The 18,834-nt window shown below is 38.7% G+C and overlaps 1 protein-coding gene across 6 annotated transcripts in view; it reads left to right on the forward strand.

The window, feature by feature from the left end:
* Window positions 1–18,834, forward strand: part of PKNOX2 (PBX/knotted 1 homeobox 2) — a 241,334-nt gene that overhangs the window by 115,804 nt on the left and 106,696 nt on the right. For all 6 annotated transcript variants that reach the window (XM_072425881.1, XM_072425887.1, XM_072425882.1 and 3 more), the window contains exon 3: window positions 2,715–2,777. The gene's annotated coding sequence lies outside the window, so the exon portion shown is untranslated. The remainder of the gene's footprint in view (window positions 1–2,714; window positions 2,778–18,834) is intronic.

The raw sequence follows: 18,834 nt of genomic DNA on the forward strand, positions 1-18,834 counted from the left end.
TCAAAAGGAACGACAGTCCTGCCAGAATGGCCATTTGTAGTTATACATAAACAACAACTGTTCTTCAAATTATTGGATATCTCAAGTATGATTTGCAGAAATAGTCTGGACAAAATCATCAAAAAGAATAATTGTAATGTGATACTTTTGTACATCATCCAATACTCAATGTCTCCCGGTGAACTCATGTTTATAGTTATTGGCTCAGCCAACAAAAGAGCATCTATGATGGTGTTTTAGTGGAACGGTGCCAAAAAGAGAAATGGGTAGCTGGCCATTATCCACATGAAAATATTAGCAATGTGAGTTAGGGCTAGTATCAATAGGTTTTGGGCTTATTTGTTGAGTTCTTGCCTATGATCCAATGAGCCCACATAAAAATGTTATCTATGTGAGTTAGGGGAAATGTCAATGGAGAGAACAGAATAGTCAAACTTTGTTTCCTTTAACCAAAGTATAATTTCAGAATACTAGAAGAGCCAACACAACCATGCAAGACTGAACGACCACATCTACAAATAAGACCCTACAAAGATTTTAATTCTTTACCCTCAAATTCAGCTAGGCTTGGCATACATACCAGAACCACAAGGTATGCCAGGATTTTGGAAATATTGGTTATTGGGTTGCCCGGCAGTTTATATGGATTTCTCTACCCTGCTATACAGAAGTATTGCAAAGGGATCTACATTGCACCTGTGGGGTCATTGTAAAGCATCTATCTCTCAATGTCATCCTCTTCATCTGTTGTAATCTGTGTTTGATAGATCACGCAGACATTAAACAAAAGCAGAATCATCCATGTTTACATCAATTTTTATTATCAAGTGTCATCAGTAATGGATGTATTCCTCATGTCAGGTCGCATTTTTCCTGTCAAGCCCAGAAACTGCTATCAGATTGTCATATTTCTTTTATTCAGGACCACTGACAGCTGTGTAATAGGAGTGCACATGGTTTGCCTATCAGTGTGAAGTGGTGATCCCATCAGCTATAAAGTGTAATATTAGAAGTGCACATCTTTCTTATTGTTAATGTCAAGTGGTAATATGATCACTCCAGTGCTATGAATAATGACCGTTTTTACGCTCTGTGCTATCCGTTAATGTCATTGCCAGCATATCAAGAATAGCGAATTTTCCCTACACCAAAGCTTTGCGGCTCATGATGTTATCACCCGCTTGAACTTCTACAAACCGATGGCAAGACAGATACCTTTTATACTTGAAAAAAGTTGACCTCAACTACCCCCTAAAAGTTTGGGCTTCCAAATTGGGAAAACACTTTAAACCATTTAGTTTAAATTAATTTTAATTTTTTGGGGCATCATGGTGGCTCAGTGGCTTCAAGTTTAGGTTCAGATGTTGGTTATAACACTATCTGCATGGAATAATATTCAAAGTAACTCTTCAGAATATATATTGAGGATCTTTTGGGAGAGCCACTTCCTTGGATATGTAAGAATACAAATAAACGAAGAAGACAAAGAAAGAAGTTTAAGGCTCAGAGGGTATAGTTGAAAATCTAATTATGTATTGATACAGTAATGTTTCATACATATTTACAGCATATACACAATTACAAGATAATATCCCCAGTTGAGTTGCATAGTCACAGGACTAGGATATTTGTGCTAGACAGAGGTGTTCTAACCAAATTGATTGTATGACCGTATTAGAAAAACAATCTCCCGACGCGTTTCGCCAGATGTGGCTTCCTCAGGGTATGATAATATATTGACTTTATATAAATACAGAAGATATAAAATACAAAAAGAAAACATAAATCATAAAGTGTACAAATAAAATGGTGCATAATATTGTCATAGTTAATTGATACATACAAAGCAATAATACAAAGTAAACTAAACGTGTTCATCAAATATTTCATTGGGTTTCCTTTGGGCCTTTTTTTCAACGAACCAAACTGCTTGGCTTATTGGTTTTACCGCCCAAAAAAACAACTCTAGACTATGGTAGACTACGGTAGGGGCATTAGATTGCAAAAGAATAGTTGGTGGCATCATTTTGGGCATCAGCTCAGTTTCGGCAGGTTTAGGTTCAGATGTTGGTTATAGCGCTATTTGCATTGAGCTGTATGGTCCTTCATTGTTTGCATGAGTTTGTTTCAGGCACTCCTGTTTTTAACTTTCAACCAACTATACTAGTAGGTTTATATGTTTTTCCCCAAAAAAACAACCCTATGGTAGGGGCATTAGATTGTGAGGAACAGTAAGTGACATGAGTATGTAATATTTTGCACTACATAAATTATAACAATAAAGTATGGTAGCTCTTAGTGGCATGGACATCTAGAATGTAACTATCTAACCTGGCATAGTAATTTTTATGATACTTTTACACAATTATCTCTACCCAAAATGTTCATCGAAAATGCTTCATAATGTACCTCTACTATAATTTTCAAAAGTAATCTAATGTTCAGTAGTATATGCACTTGGCAGCAAAACTTGTAAAACTTGTATGACAGTATTCTGTTCTTACATGACAATAGTGTATCTGGACTGGATAAGCAACTTTTACATGAGCCTGGGCCCCGGCAGCTATTACTATATTCTCTAGGGCTACAGAATGCTGGTGTCTTCCACTTTATTTTGTTTGTGTTTCATGCTTAATCTGCTTTTCTGTTACTTTAATGTTCTGCCTATACACTACAATACAATATATTTTTATTATAATTTTTTTGTTTTATAGATTTGAGGACAATGTTTTGATGTTCTGATTTGCCTAAGAATACATATAAAGCACTGCATAAAGGTAAGACCTAATTTCGTTTAATGTACTTTATCTTTTTTTGGGGGGGACGGGGGGACAAAAGCCATGCACTCCGAAACTTTCTGGATCCTCATTAACTGTTGAAGATTTTACTCAGGATACTTTTGATATCCCACCTCTACCTTGCTTACCAAGCTTTTTTATTGCCTGAGTTATGCAGTTACTATGTTTGTAACACCATCCTTTGGTGAAATCTGTTGTGAGTCTAGTAGGGTATTGCTGTTCTATTGTTTCCACATTTCAGCCCCCTACCCTAAACACCTCAGATGTCATCAGGATAGAGGTCATGCTGTTATTTGGTGGCTCTTTCAGGTGGTAACCCCTTTGTACCATGACATAAAACAAGGAAAGCCATAAGGGGGAAGTTCATAAGTATTGTCCCTAACGTTTAGTTTCCTAATGGATGTGCTTGTGAGGGCTATAAATAAAGGCATGCCTCAGATAAAGTTCTGAGATGCAACACTATGAATAAAGTTCTGAGATCTGATAGACATGACTGGAGTGCACTGATCCACCACTCTCCCTTTTGTCAATAATTGGTGTTCTAAAAAACCCCCTTTGATCATGTAACAAACCTATTACCAAAGATACCTACTGCAGGTGCAATCAAATTTAGGAAACTTTCCAAAAAAACACCCCGCCACCCCCCGCCCCCGACATCTCTCTAACATGATTATTCGGCCTGTTGGATTTGATGTCACCAATTCTCAGGCACATTGTATTGGTGTCACCTTCTTCCCTCTCCTTCACCACCCACATTCAGAATATCTCCAGCTCTCCTGCTTCTTGGCCCCTACCTGTCCCCAGAGACCAACAAACTCCGTCTACACACTCTTATCATCTCTCGCCTGGACTACTGTAACCTCCTCCTCTCTGGTATTCCACGCGCATGCAATGAAATCATAGCTGCAGAATAAAACCGATTGATTGGATGATATAGGACAGCACTGACGTCGATGACGCACTGATAAAGAAGATTGATTGTGCCAAGTTGTCAGTTTTAAGAGCAGGAAAGCTTAAGGTTTCTGGCAATACTGGTGCGGCTTTCTCCAGATCGGGAGGCTTGCCAGGCCATTTCTATGCAAGAAGCAGCATTAATATTGATGTGCTGTCAGGTAATTTCCGCCAGTGGCAGCATCATACAAATACCATTACAGTGTAATTAGTCAACATCAAGCTGAGCCTTGATTGAAGAAAACTGTCGAGTTTCACCTACCTTCTCTGTTTTTAGTCTGTCAGTCAATCCATGAAATCTGGAGAGTGACCGCCTTCTGTAAGACTCGTATCCTGGGACTGTATTCCTCCCACAGAATCTCTGGTGTCAGTCCTGAAGATTTATGCTTGAGTGTTCATTGAATATTTATCATGAAGTGTAATTCTTATCACTGATTGCAACCAATAAATTCTCATATTGCACTAAAACAAAAAAAAATTGCTGTAACGTTTGCTAGAAATTCATATGAATAAGATGTAATATAAAGACACGTTGTGAGACCATTGGCATTTCCCCAATCTATTAGTATGACATACATTGTTTGCTTTGACTTGGGATTTGGAAATTAGTTAAATGAACTTGAGCTGTGCTTTCCATTATCCATTACATTGTGTATGATAAAGACAACTGTGGCTGAAAACCAACATTTGTGTTGCAAGAGGTCCACTGGATGGAAACTTCAATATAATCCGCAATATAATCCTCTCTTCTTATAAAGCCAAGATAGGTCAACATTGTCTGGTTACAATTCATAGGTAGTGATGGGAAATAGAGGAGATGACTGAAAAACTTGGTCCTAGAAGGCAAACACAAACAGCCATGGTAGAGACAGATTTCTGTGGCAAAAAAAGTATACCATTGGACACACTTGGCCTGATTTATTAAAGCTCTCCAAGTATGGAAAAGATAGACTTCCATGGATTTCGGAAATGTAATTTGCTATGTGTTAGGACATGTTTTCGATCCTGGGCCAGATCCTTTCCAAGTTTGTTGGATCACTCAGGTTTTCCCATGACAGTCTATCTTCTCCAGTCTTGGAGAGCTTTATTAAATCAGGCCTAATGTGTCATGGAAGTGAATTGATTGGTGGCCATGGTTTTTTGGGACTTCCAGGTCTTCCAGCATCATCTTCCCTGGCACCCAGTGATATCTGGGAGCCATAAGAAAGATGGCTGATTCTAAAAGAAGGTAGCTATATAAAGCTAAGCAGTAGTGGATCCTACTCTGATCATTGACTGAATGGTGAAGTATCTCTATGCAATATTACCAGCTCAACGCCTAAATGCCCCCAGACCATTTCTAAATGCATTGTGTTTGCTGCAAAGAGAAAAATAGAGATTTAAGTGAGAGAGGTCTATTAATGAGCCATCAGATCTTCTACTGAGGTCTACTGTTTGAGACCTTTGTCCCCACTTCAGTAGAACTTATTTCCCTTTGTAAAACTCTGCCTAGTCGATGATTTCACAGACAATTTTACACAATTCTCTTACTTGTCCAATTCTGCTTACTTCTCTTTTGAAGCTGTAAGTGAGCCAATTTTCAAGAGATCATTTTCAGTGTAGGTTGGAACAGGTTTGCTTGAGTAAAGATTATTCTGTCTCATAAAACAAATTTCTTTTCAGTTCAGAGATTCTCCACTTTTTCATCTCATCTTTCTACAATGCCACACTTTTAAAATATCTAGTTTTAGAAAAATTCTAGCTCAAACTTTTCATTCCTTGGAAAAATGCCCAAGTTCTCCACTTATTACAAGGCCTGAAATTTAATTTTGTCAAAGAAATTCCAAACAGGATCATTGAGATTGGTTTTCTATATTATTACATCTTGATCCATCAGTTCCAACTCTGGTGCCAATGTAATGCATTGCTCTAACCACTTCCTAGATGGTTATCTATATCAAGTGGAAAACTGGCAAAAAGTTTTCCAATTGTGGCTCTAAGATATTATAAAACTGAATGTTGAGAGCTTCAATGGAAGCTGGAGCTGGAAGATGAGAAAAGGTGTTTCCCAATGAACCATGCCTACCAGTCAATGTGCTACCATGATACATTGCCTTTGTTTATTCTGCCATAGATATTTGCAGAACTGTTGCAGTCAGCTGTTCAGGACTAGAGGCACATGTGTAGCAACCTTTTGCATACAGGTATTCCCCATTTAACGACCTACCTGCTTAGTGACCCCCTCGCACTTACAACCTGCTCTTCAATGAGTACAACATACAAGAACTGTATAGTGTACAGTCTTGCAGTGGTTCCTCTTCTCAGCTCTTCTTCTCAGTTTTATCATCCTTTCTGTGTATCAATCTTCCTCAATCCAGGTCTGCCGGCTGTCAATGAACCTATCACTGGCACACGCTCACTTGCAGCCCTGCAGATTGGCTCTTTTCTATGCTCGACTCTTATCGTATTAAAAATTACCAGTATAGAGTCCTGAGTTCCATGAAGACAATGCACTGATTGAATAGCTTAGAGCTTAAAAGGAACAGCTCAGCAACTTAATATCCTAGTATTTTTTCTAACTCATTACATTGGCTTTAATGGTAGCATTCGCCGATACGTGCATTACTTTTTTACAGTTGCAGTCCTATGCTTGCCTCAATAGGAGCATTTTTTAAAACACATTCTAATAAAGGCTTTTCTCTAAATGTTTCCCAAATTCAGTCCATATTACTGAGAATTTTAGTGCTTCCTCTTTTTATGGTGGCTACAAATATTTGTCCCATTAGATGGACTGCTAAGCCTATGTTATCAACACAGAACTGGCTTAGCATGGCGAAATACATTTATGTCATAAATATAAAGTCCCAGAAATAGCAAGATCCCCTCACGGGCTCTGTGACCTGCACAAACTTCAGTCCTCATTGTCTTTTTCCAAGCAATTTTCATCTTAAGCAGCAAGTAAATGTTTTGCGGAAAGCCTCCCCCGCAGCTGTCGATAGGATTTCATTCCTTTAGCCGTTTACTATTTTTGATAGGGCTGTTAACGGTGTGATTTAGAGATCAGCCGCGTAATAAATCGTTTCATATTTTGGGCCTTTTCTTTTTTCAGCCTTCTTTTCAGATCTCGCCCCTGAGGCTTAGCGTGGTGTTTGAGACATGTCAGCACCGTGTCCCTCGGCTCTCCGTCATGTCAAAGCTTTGCCTAATCCCTCGCCCACCCAGAGACGGCTGCTACCAGCACAACCAAGTACCTGTTTGTGATATGAAACACAGCCCAGCGTAATAATCTTTTCCAGATGTGTCTGATTCCTATAACAAGGGCTACCTTCTACCCCAATATCTCCTGCACTTTACTTTTACAAATATTTCCCCTGATTAATATATTCTGGCTTCAATTTACTCCGAAACGTTCTTGTTATTAAAGCATGGCCTTATTTTCCAGTGTGCGCACGTGGGGCTACAGAGGGCCCTCAAAATACTAAGGACCCTGTAGTTTAGTGGTGTATGGATTCATAAAGAGTACGGAAAATTTTTGTTTGATTTGACTGTACCTCCTAATTGTCCTTTTTTAGAATGGAGCCCCCCTTTTTGAAACCGAATCCTCCCATTTCTAGTCTACAGTTGCTTCTCATTTAGGTTTAATATAGAGATCTGTAGAAAAAATATGCAATTTAAAGTGGAACTCTAGCAAATGTTTCCTAGTTGTGAATAGAATTGGGCAGGTTTAGATCCTTTTGTCAGGTTTTTATTGTTTTGTGTGTGCTTGTTTTGGAATTTGGCCCTTACCTCTGGTCTTTGGGACTGGCCATAATTGTACTGGCAATACATACTTTACAGTGTCATACTGCAATATTGGATTCTGGAGGAAGCTTGTAGATGGATGGGGCTGTTACAACCAATGGACTTTAGCCATGGAGATTACAGAAGGGTAGAAAAAGGATCTTGCCAAGAGCTGGGTCCTAATTATGTAGCATTTAAGTCTGTAGGAGCAGCTGGTTTGTGACGAGTTCTCTCTTCAGGTGGGGGAAACTAATCACACAGGCTCGTTTTTCAACTCAGGTCTAAGGGTTTTTATTGATACCACAAGTAGCAGACTCCACATACTCACAGACTCACTTAGTGTTCCATGGCAGGTCAGGTCAGGCATTTTGCCATAGCTTATATGTTGGGTCAGCTGCAAGGGAACACAGGCCTTTGGGCCATCACTTACCACCTAGATCTTTCATGGCTGGTCAAGTCTGGCATTGGGCGATAGTCTTCCACGGTGGGTCAGCTGCACTGGGCCAAAGGCCTCTGGCCCTTCATATGTTCCCTAGGTCTTTGATGGCTGGTCAAGTCTGGCATTGGGCGATAGTCTCCCACGGTGGGTCAGCTGCACTGGGCCAAAGGCCTCTGGCCCTTCATATGCTCCCTAGGTCTTTAATGGAAGGTCAAGTCTGGCACTGGGCGATAGTCTCCCACGGTGGGTCAGCTGCACTGGGCCAAAGGCCTCTGGGCTGTCACAGTCTCACTAAGGGTTCCACGGTGGGCCAAGTCTCCCTACCTCTTTACTCTCCTGGTATTTATTCCTTTAAAAAAAACACCTGCCTCAGTGGGCACTAGTTCCCATGGTTGGGTGCATGAAAAAACACCCATCACTGATGAACCCTCTCTACTATGACCACGAACCCTATTTGGAGAAAGATCCATTCACTCAGCAAGGAGAAGCAGAACTCTAAATCCAATCACATCAGCACATTGTTCCTAAAGTTGGTGTATTTCAAATTGAGCTTAAAAAAAAAAACTAAGCAAATTAGAAACTGCTATCAAAAGATGGATAATGGGTAATAATGCTTTATGCAAGTCACCAGATTTCCCCTAAATGCTGAACTTGGCCTTATCGCTCCCACCCCACAAACCTTCTAGTTGGTCAATGAGCCGTCCATCACATTAAAAAAGCAGTTATGACATGAGGGTTTCGCTGAAGGTTACCCTTTTCATGCCTTTCTTCATCGTATGCTTAGTTTGAATTGACTGAGTTGGTGACAGGTTTACTTTAATAAGACAGTGCAAAGATAATGATGATGTGCCGGGGCCACTAATGCCTAGCAATCAACCACCTTTCATTTTTTAACAGTCAAGACAATGTAAGATGATTTCCTAATGACGATGATGGATTAGTGCTCCTCCTTGCCTTATTAAACAACTCTGCAATTGTCCGTGACAGATTTTATACAAAGAGGAAGCACCCGGAAGACGTTGATGATTGTCCAGAATTGGATTCTTTCATTACAGTATTGCTTTTTTTTTTTTACTATAGGTGCTGTTCATTAGCATTTGCTGCCTTTTGTTGAAGGGCTGAAACAGAAAAAGAGAAAAAAAATTGCCAGAACAAATGATAATGGGAGTAGTTGGTGTGTTAAGGGCTGTATGAGGGATGAGTTCAACTTATTTTCATTTGCAAATGACAAAAAACACAGATTTATTAAAGCTCCCCAAGACTGGAGACGATAAACTATCATGAGTGAACCTGGGTGATCCAGCAGCTCAGAATGCTTCTGGTCTAGGATTGAAAACATTTGCTAGTTACAGGTTTGCTGAATCACCCAGTTTCTTACGTGATAGTCTATCTTCTCCAGTTTTAGAGAGCTATAATAAACCAGGCCCCTGTCTGTGAAGCTTCTCATTTATTCAGGTCGTTATATATCTAGTAGTAGATGGTCACATTCAACTAGACTTATTCTTGTATAACTGAAGACGTTTTGCAGCTTTTCAATTTGCTTCATCAGAAAACACATCATTCTTTGGGAGCAAAGTGTCTTTCTAATTTCCTAATCCAGTACTCTGTGTGGATATAGATAAGGCGGGGTGACACTCCTCATCATAACTATTCTCACTCTGACATGTAATGCAAAGAAAGAGAATGATGTGTCTGTCCAAGTCTGTTAGATTGGTTTCTGTGATGGGGAGGCAACAATACAGCACTGCTCCAGAATTCAGAGCAGAGTTGTCATACTTATGTAGGCTGTGCCTGCTTGCACGCTTACAATGGAATAGGAAAATGCTGCAAGGGGTGTAGTTATCTTCATTGTCATTACTTTAGCTTGTCAATTAGCACCTGGGTACACCTAGCCCTGCCCTGTGCTTTTTTATTTACAGCTTTGCCTCTCTTGTGGAAACCCTCCCCATTTTAAGCTGTGGTGTCTAAAAGGGGAAACATATGAGACACATATAAAGGCGGAATTGTCTCAACCAGTAAGGGTATAGGTATAAGTTTTTAAGGGTATAGTATATGTTTTTGTGCATTGCATAGTAACTGAATTTGGCATTTTTTTAGAATGTCATAGGGGAACCTTTCAATGTACATTATAGGAAACCTATTCACTTTTATTTGCAACAAAATTGTTAAAAGAAGACATGCTGCAAAATGGTATTCCTTTGTTCTTTATTCTTTTCCAGAAGCAACCCAGAGGCAGATTCTAACGCCTTTCTGACACTCTGCCTGGTATATTCTGAACATATCTAACTGAATATATTATTTGAGTGATCACATTAACTACCAAAAAGTTGGGTACAAAATGATTTGGTGCACAGTACTGTTGTTCTAGACTTCGCTTTGATTTCAAACCCTTTACTATTCTGGATATATTGTTTTATCTTAAGTGTATTTTCTGTTCTAGTATACACTGAGCCCTTTCTCTTTATTTTTATTTTTTATTTTTATTCTTGTTTTGATTTTGTTATTGTCTATAATTTGGTTATCACTTTTGTTGGTTGTCTAAGTTTGTTATGGTTTCCATACGAAAATACCAATAAAAAGACGTTTAAAAAAAAAAAAAGAAGACATGCTGCAACAATGGCACAATGGCTTGTGAATCACTAAAGGACCAAGGGCGAACATAGAGAGAGGCAAGTCAGTTCAGCACAGTGGCCCACTTTTGGTTACATCCACCACTGTACAGGAAGCTTCGGGGGAAACCACAGCAAGAAACAGGGCCACAGGCATTCAACCTTATCCAAAGGGCCACATGCTTATGGAAAGAGCAGTGAAGATGCAGCTTTTTTGCAAAAAAAAGGGGTCCCCAGAAATGTAAATATATAATGTCATCTTTCAACAGATATGTTGTTTATAAAAGTGAATCTGTGCTGACAGATTCAGAGTCTGCTATTAAGCGCACCAGTATACTAGCTAGGGAAGTAGAATTCCCAAAAGGAGAGGTCAGCATTGGCAACCTCAGTAATTCTCTCATGATAGATTTTCCTTTAACACACTTGGCACCATTCTGTTAAATAATAGAAAGGCGAGAAAACAGAACAACACACATTTTCCTTGTTCAGCTTGTGAACTTTGCTATTATTGATTGCAGTGACAGCAGTTAAGCTAATTCCACTTGTTCTTAACACATCAAAAACTATATGAAAGAAAGGCAATGTGTTACTATCGCCGCTCTCCAGCTTCTAACAAGGTGTAAAGTTTGTATTTTCATCCAGCAGCGGATTTATTGTGTGATGAAAGTAGTGCAGATTAGACATAGTTAAGCAGCTGTCTTTTGAGTTAAACCAACAACTTTTCCTACAAATGATCCCAGAACACTTCAAAAGGCTTCGTAGTTGATTTTACTTCTCATATCTGCAAGGAACGTCTCTGGTGAACCTCTGTTAGAAAAAGTGAAGCGTATATATGAAATGGCAACGTTTCATGGAGAACAGCACGGTACTCCATAACACTTTCCAAACTTAATAACTTGCACAAAACATTTCCACTCAAACCCATCATCTATTCTTCTTTTTCTTGCTGCTATTAAAGAGTGGGGAAGGCTGCTGGCTGGCGGATAAGCACTGTTCTCAGCACTAAGCAGATGTGCCACAGCAGGAGGACTGGATCCACTGTAGGGGCAGCAAGCTCACGCCTCACTAGCAGTTCCAGCACCGCCAAAGCTGGCTCTGTTTATTCAGCAATACATTCTCAAAGTCCTAGAGGAAGCAATTGTCGGCATGATATTTGTTTCATGGTGGTTTGAACATTATTGTTTTAAGGATGCCAAAAAAAGTTCTTTACACTTAATCACGTTCAGTTCCATAACTTTTTTTACTGTTTTAAAGTTCATTGCAAAGTTTTGTTGAAATATATACTGGAGAGATTAGCCATTTTGCATATCCACTTTAACATAAGGACAGTGGTAAGGGTTTTCTAATATAAGTATTGCTAAAAACAATAATTCATTCTAGTATTTGTCATGGGGAACAGCCAGTTCTTACTTTGTCTATTACATCTGAATGTTCTGTTTGTTTTTAAACTCAATAGCTCAATAGGATCTGAGCTGCGAAAGATGTGCTGAAAATATGGAAGCAGAGTGAAAACAAATAATTACCAGTATAGGCTCGCATCAGCATCACCATTACTGACTTACCATGTCTTGTAGTAGAAAAGTATAGATCCTCAGAATTGTTGAAGAAGAAGCAGGGAGATCATTGCATTGCAGATAATACAGCTTTCCTTCCAGCAAGGAGAAGAGTGTTGACATCAGCACAGTATTGACATCTCCAAATCTCATCCCAATTTTCGTGAGGCAGCAGAGTCTATAGTATTTATATAGGGCCGACATATTACACAGTGCTCTTCAACGTTCATAGTAATGTCACTAGCTGTCCCTCAAAGGGGCTCACAATCTAATGTCCCTACCATAATCATGTGTCATTACTCAGTCAAGGGCAAATTTGGGTGGGAGCCAATTAACCTAACTGCATGTTTATGGAATGAGGTAGGAAATCAGAGTACCTGGAGGAAATCCACGCAAACATGGGGAGAACCTGCAAACTGCTTGTAGATAGTATCCTGGACAATATTCGAACCTGGGACCTAATGCTGAAAAGGCCAGCATGCTAACTTCTGAACCATCATGTGATGAGGATATAAAGTTTGTTTCTACTGCAAAGGGCAGATTTGCCCAGATCTAGGAATGTGTTCTTTACCAATCTAATTAGGCTCCTGAATAGCAGAATAATCCATTGCTCCTGAATAGCAGAATAAACCCAATAGAAGACTGGATCCTGTCTATTGCAGCAAATCCAATGAAATCACAATGTGTAGATGCCTAATCCTGTGATTTGTTGTTATCATAGCAGTCATTTGGAAAGGATGCTGCTCTACTGGTTAACCTAAAGCATACATTTTCACTACCTAAGACCACAACTAAAAGTGAGATTTACAAATGGAGAAATAACATTGACATCACCAGAAAGACCAACTACCCTACATTCCACGTCAAGTATATAGGGGCCTTCAGGAATACCTTTTACATTTCAGGGTAATCCAGCTCAATCCAGACCTAAATATTTAACTTTATTGGAAGGGATATTTACTCTGTGCATACCTTCTATACCTCTGGGATCAATAACAGAATCTTTATAATGAAAAAATGTTTAAAGAAAAGTGGATAAGTCCCATATAGTCACACTTAAAATTCTGTGCACATTTTAGAGCCACTTGGACTGGATGAAAAATCCTGTTGTGTAGCTGGATTCAGACTCCTGCGTTTTTATTCTGCTGACTTAGCAGTTCCGTTGCCTCTTCCTGAGCTTATAGAATTTGTAGGTTGTTAAGGTGTGCAGGTGTCCTCCCCATCGCTTTTATTGTCATTTTGTCCTAAAACCTGCTGGATCCTCAGGTTTGTTTTCTGGCTCAAACCATCACAGAGAACTTGCTGAATATGTTCTGATGTCCACAGGCTAAGTGTATATCAACCCAGATTGTATCCTAACTAAAAACTTGATTCTCGGAAATGCTTTTTGGAAATGGGAACAGAAGAATTTATTAGTATTGAGCATTTTAGATTTAACCGTCCTGATTTGCTTTGGCTCATATCAAGCATTTTGCTTACCTCTTCTTAAATCTATTTCCGAATGACGTGTATTGGGGTTAACACACTTATCTCAGGCTGGAAATTCTCAAGAAGCTCTGTAACTGGATAAACGATGTAGCTTCAACGAGCATACATTTGCTGTGACATCCTCAATGCTTCAGCAAACCATTGCTACGAAGAAGTGATGCCGAATCTCTTCTTGACAAACTGCTGAAAAATCAGCAGCCTTTTCACTTCAAACTCTGAAATGTGAGAAAACGGAGTGAAGAAAATGTAATAAAATGGAACAATTTGTCTGGAGATTTGCACATGTGATGTCATGTAGGAGACAAAAAAAGTGTTGTTCTTCGGCTTAGATTACCGAGGCCAAGACGGCACTTAGCACATCTGCGGATCAGCCTGAATTTCCAGATTAATCCTCCTTGTACTCTATTTCTAATCTTTAGTTATTTAAGACGCATCATTTTAAAGATGTTTAGGTGTGTCGCTGGCTAAAGTATTGAAGCCTGTTCATCCCATGTGGCAGTGCAGTAATATATGAGACATAGGGCCTGATTTATTACATATAGACTTAGTTAATTAGTTGGGTTGAAAAAAGACCATCACTTTCAACCACTAGGGAAATAAACATATCCAGATAAAAACCTTATGGATATAGTTTTTCTTAAAGCAATCTATAGAACTTGCTGAAACTACTTCCCAAGGGAACCAATTCCACATTTTATAACAGACCTTACAGTGAAGAATAAACAAAACTTAAAAGTTCTCCAAGACTGGACAGGGTGGAGTATCATGGAAAAATCTGGGTGATCCAACAAACCCAGAATGGATCTAGTCCAGCATTGAAAAAATATGCCAACAAACAGCAAATGACTTTCAAGAAATCCATTCAAGGTTTGTTGGATCACCCAGGTCCTGCCATGATAGTCAATCTTCTCCAGTCTTTAAAAAAATAATAAATCAGTCCCTTAATGTGCTTTAATGTTATTGTTGAACTGAACCCAATTCACTGCAGCGAACATCCTGCATTGTGGGGCAGGTACATTCTATTACATTGTGGTGCAATTCAGAATAAATTGTTGCACCTTGCTTGCTGCACAACAGTACCTTGCGGTAAGGTGTGCATTGTTCCACCTATTAGGGTTTACAAATCCTTTAAAATTAGTGTATGTAAAGTTTGGCTGTGTAAAAGGGATCCATTAGAATAGTGTAATGTAACAAAGCAATTCTTTAAATACAATGCACTTTTAGATTTCAAATTAAAAGCAGCAGAATTTTGTGCAGAAAAAAGATCATAATGACGGAAAAAAAGTTTTCTTTTCAGCAAATGTGTCAAAACAGTAGGAATTTTCCAATTCATCTGTTGGTTTTATTATCAATAAAAGCTTATTGATTTTCCTTTTTTGCAACAAGTATTACCATGTAATATTTCAGAAATACATAAAAAGCATTACATAGACCAGCATAAGACTAACAAACAAAGAGATGGGGCCCAAAGGCACAATAGATTTTGTGATAGGACGCTAGAATGTTGTACTGATGTGGCCTAACAACGGCCAGTATGGGGTGAGGCCATTGTCATCATATTTCCGTATTGAAAAAAGTGAACTTTAAAAAAGAGTCAGAGTACCAAAGGGAGCAATGTGATTTTGGGGTAGGAGGGTTAGTGTTGGGCACCCCACAGGCACACAGCAGAATAGCACAAATATAGGTTAAATGGTAAAAAAAATTGTATTTATAGTCGGTACGAAAACAATTTAAAATCTATGATTTTCAAAGTCTGTAAAATGTATCCAACCTGTCATTTAGGATTGTGATTAGTTCTTTGTACAACACATATCAGCACATATTTTGTTGGACCTGGGAGACTGTGGGTGCAGCTGCCAACTATGAACTAGAAATGTTTGAGCTGCCCTAAAATAAGTGATTACACATAATTATCTGTAGGTGCAATCACCAGACTTCACATTGAGTGGTACTTATTTGGGCTCTGTTTGAACGGATCTTCCTAATACTATACAGTTTATCAGTTGATATACTGTTGTCCAAAATCTCGTAATTGTTGGGAATTCCAATATCCTTTTCATCTTCTATTCTATATCCTGACACTGTGTAACGGGTTAAATTGGTAAAAGCCATGGATAAATTCTAAATTTGATAGACAGTCTCCCAATATCCTCAAGCTTTTGTTAAAAAATGTGTTCTCTGATTATTAAAATGATTTGATTGGTCCCTAAATTCTACATAATTGTGTGAACGCCTTGCTATATCTTTAGCTCTCTAGTCAGACTTGATGTTGAACTTTTTGCTGTCTTAAAAACAAGACCATGAAATGGATTTTTTGAAGGTTAACAGTGAGCGGTGATAACATTTATACCAAGTTCTGTGTAAATTAAGGGCTATTGAACTATTCAAATATTATTAATAAATATTAAAATGCACAAAACCCAAGGCCAAATGTTGCACTTCTTTTTTTTAAGTTCTTTACAACATTCTCTGTGGGAGTTTATTCAAGCAGCGATCCCAGTCCCGTATCGATTGCACCTACAAATTCCCTGCTGGCAAGTACATTTTTGCAATTGTTTCCATTAAAGTCAGTCAATGTTCATGTTGTTCAGCTTTTTAACAGATTGTGCAGCCTTATAGCGTTTAAAACGACATTCTTTAATTCTACATTTTCTAAATCTGCTTTCATTTCTAGATGGTCAGAATGATTGGGCACAAGATGTATACAGTCTGGCTCCTTGAAGCCCCCAAAGGGGTTTCAGGTAAAACCTGTCCAGTGCCTAACCAGCAGGAGACGTCTTCCAAATATATGGTTTAAAATGTATTTATAACCAAATTTATTGCAAATGCTTATTGTTTATCCTTTTTAAAACTTTCTTTAGTTTGGTATATTGTTCTACTTGGCTTTTCGTGAGTTACTATATACTATGCAATGTTTAACCCAGACTTTTCTTTAAGCCGGGTGGGAAGGAATTGTTGGTGGCTGGTGACCCCTGTATTGTGGCCCAACTCTTCAGTAACCACCCAAAAGCAGCCGAATGGTTACTGAGAAGGCCGGGTGGTGCGCTCTGGGGAGAACACTATGAGTTACTATGTAGTTATGGCCATGAATAGAGTTAGTGGATCAGTGGAGTCACTTATGTCCTTTATCATATGGGAATATCCACTCAAAACCTAAAGATTTGCTTCATTTATCCAATTACATTTAAGAGCATTTTATCTATCTACATATGATCCTGATGTTTTAAGTATAGAAACTTGGTGGCTTTAAACTTGGCTGTGGTGGGCTTTTATTTGTGCTACACGAAGCCCTGGCAAGGGTTGAGGTCCATTGCCTGAGGACAAAGCCCATGGGGTAGCAGATGATTTATATAAATCTTAGTTTGTGTTGAATAAAGTGCAGCCCTGATTTTTTAGATTGCCCTCTTCTGTTGTCTGATATATTCCCAGTGATATCAGAAGATGGATGTTATTTTATTCAACTAGTACCTACACAAATTGGAGTTGGCCTTTAAAGAGCAGCGATTTGATATTACAGAGTCAGCTGTCTGATTATTATGTAACCTGCTGATCCTGGTAAAAATCCCATTTATGGGTCCGATGCCACAGAAATGTATTCTTACATCTTGGAAATGGCACCTTTTTTGGCTTTCCCTGGATCCACCTAGGTATAATATTGCAGAGAGATTCTTCTTACAAGGTTGATTAACCAATAAAATGTGTAAGATGCAAGCATGGTTTTTAAATCGATGCTATTGTTCTCCTTTACATAAATAAGAGCTTAGTGCATTGGTAAGAATATACTTAGCTGGAACATTAGTGTGTTATCAGCTGATTAGTAAAAATCCTAGGCTAAAGGAAATTTTTATGCAGTGTTTTTGCATATTTTATCAGCTTTCTCATACCAGAGAATTAATTGTGCTGATTACTGGAAAAGATCATAAATAACCTATATTTCTGTGCTGAAACAATCCTAATTTAATGTATTCTGAATGTTACAGACTATTGTTTTTCTTTTTATAATAGAAAGAGACCTTTTAAGGAGAATAATAATAGCATGTAGATGAAGACGAAAGTTAGCAGCGTTGTACCTTTGATCCAAATAGCTTACGACCCTCTGACTGTTCCTGAAACCAAATGCCTATCTAGGTCAACTAAGACCATCCAAAGATGGGACGGCAATGCCAGGGATGATGCATTCAGAGATATCTCCTCTATGGCACTGTTACCACTGTTTGTATTAAGATGCCCCAGCTGGTAGAATCCTGCGCCTTTCTTTCATCTTGCATTGGAGCAGAGGGAAATAATGACACCTTGTCCAACAAATCATAGCTTTTGCTTGTGTAAAAATGCATCAGAAGCACTTACCATGCTCTTTAGGATAACCTTCGGTGGGTATCTCCTAAATGTGTTGGATGCCCAAATATTGGGTTTTGGTCTCTTGTTAGGTTAGGTTCCTTTACTGGACTTAAAATGTGTAGTCTGATTTCAGTGCACAATGTGAGTTTCTCATAATGTGTATTAGAAACTACAAAAGTCCAATCATCCTATTGCGTAGATGGGGAATCTCCAGCATCATCTACCCCTTTCCACCAAACTCTGACTGTCCCTGGTCTAGCCCTTACATTCGCTGGATTCTGGATTTTCCAATCATGAATGCTTTACATGCCTTTATAAAGATACAGGGTGTGCTTTGTGGTCTGGACCAAGAACAACCAACTAAGGTTGACAATACTACTCTTCCATAGACACAGTACAAAGAGGGAATGTGGCCACCCTAGCATCGGGATCCCCAGGTTAAAATTAAGAAAAAGAAGCCTGGAAAAAATGAATGCAGCCAGCACATCTAAGAACCGAAAATGCATTATATTCTGGATTGATTTTTTGGGTATAAATGTCACTAATATTTGAGATACAGGACATTTACCATTTACAATGGGCCGATATACCTAGAATAATGACCCACAAGGATAGTGGTGTTAACGGCCCCTGAGCAGGTTCCAGACTTATCATTGGTTGCTATCAACACAATTCCTTTTAACCTTTTCTCCAATAATGAGCTATATTTTACAGATATATACTTATTAGGAATCTTGTGTATATTTATATCAGATTTTCTCAGTCACTAGTTAAGGAAAATCTGAGATGTTGCAGATTTTCTCAGCCTCTGTTCCGTCTGCACATTTACCTATTACCAAGATTACACAATATTATTATGCATTGTGGGTTCACCTGCCCAGTCTGCCTTCATCAGACAA

This window comes from Pyxicephalus adspersus, chromosome 11 (assembly GCF_032062135.1).
Source record: "Pyxicephalus adspersus chromosome 11, UCB_Pads_2.0, whole genome shotgun sequence".
Classification (NCBI taxonomy): domain Eukaryota; kingdom Metazoa; phylum Chordata; class Amphibia; order Anura; family Pyxicephalidae; genus Pyxicephalus; species Pyxicephalus adspersus.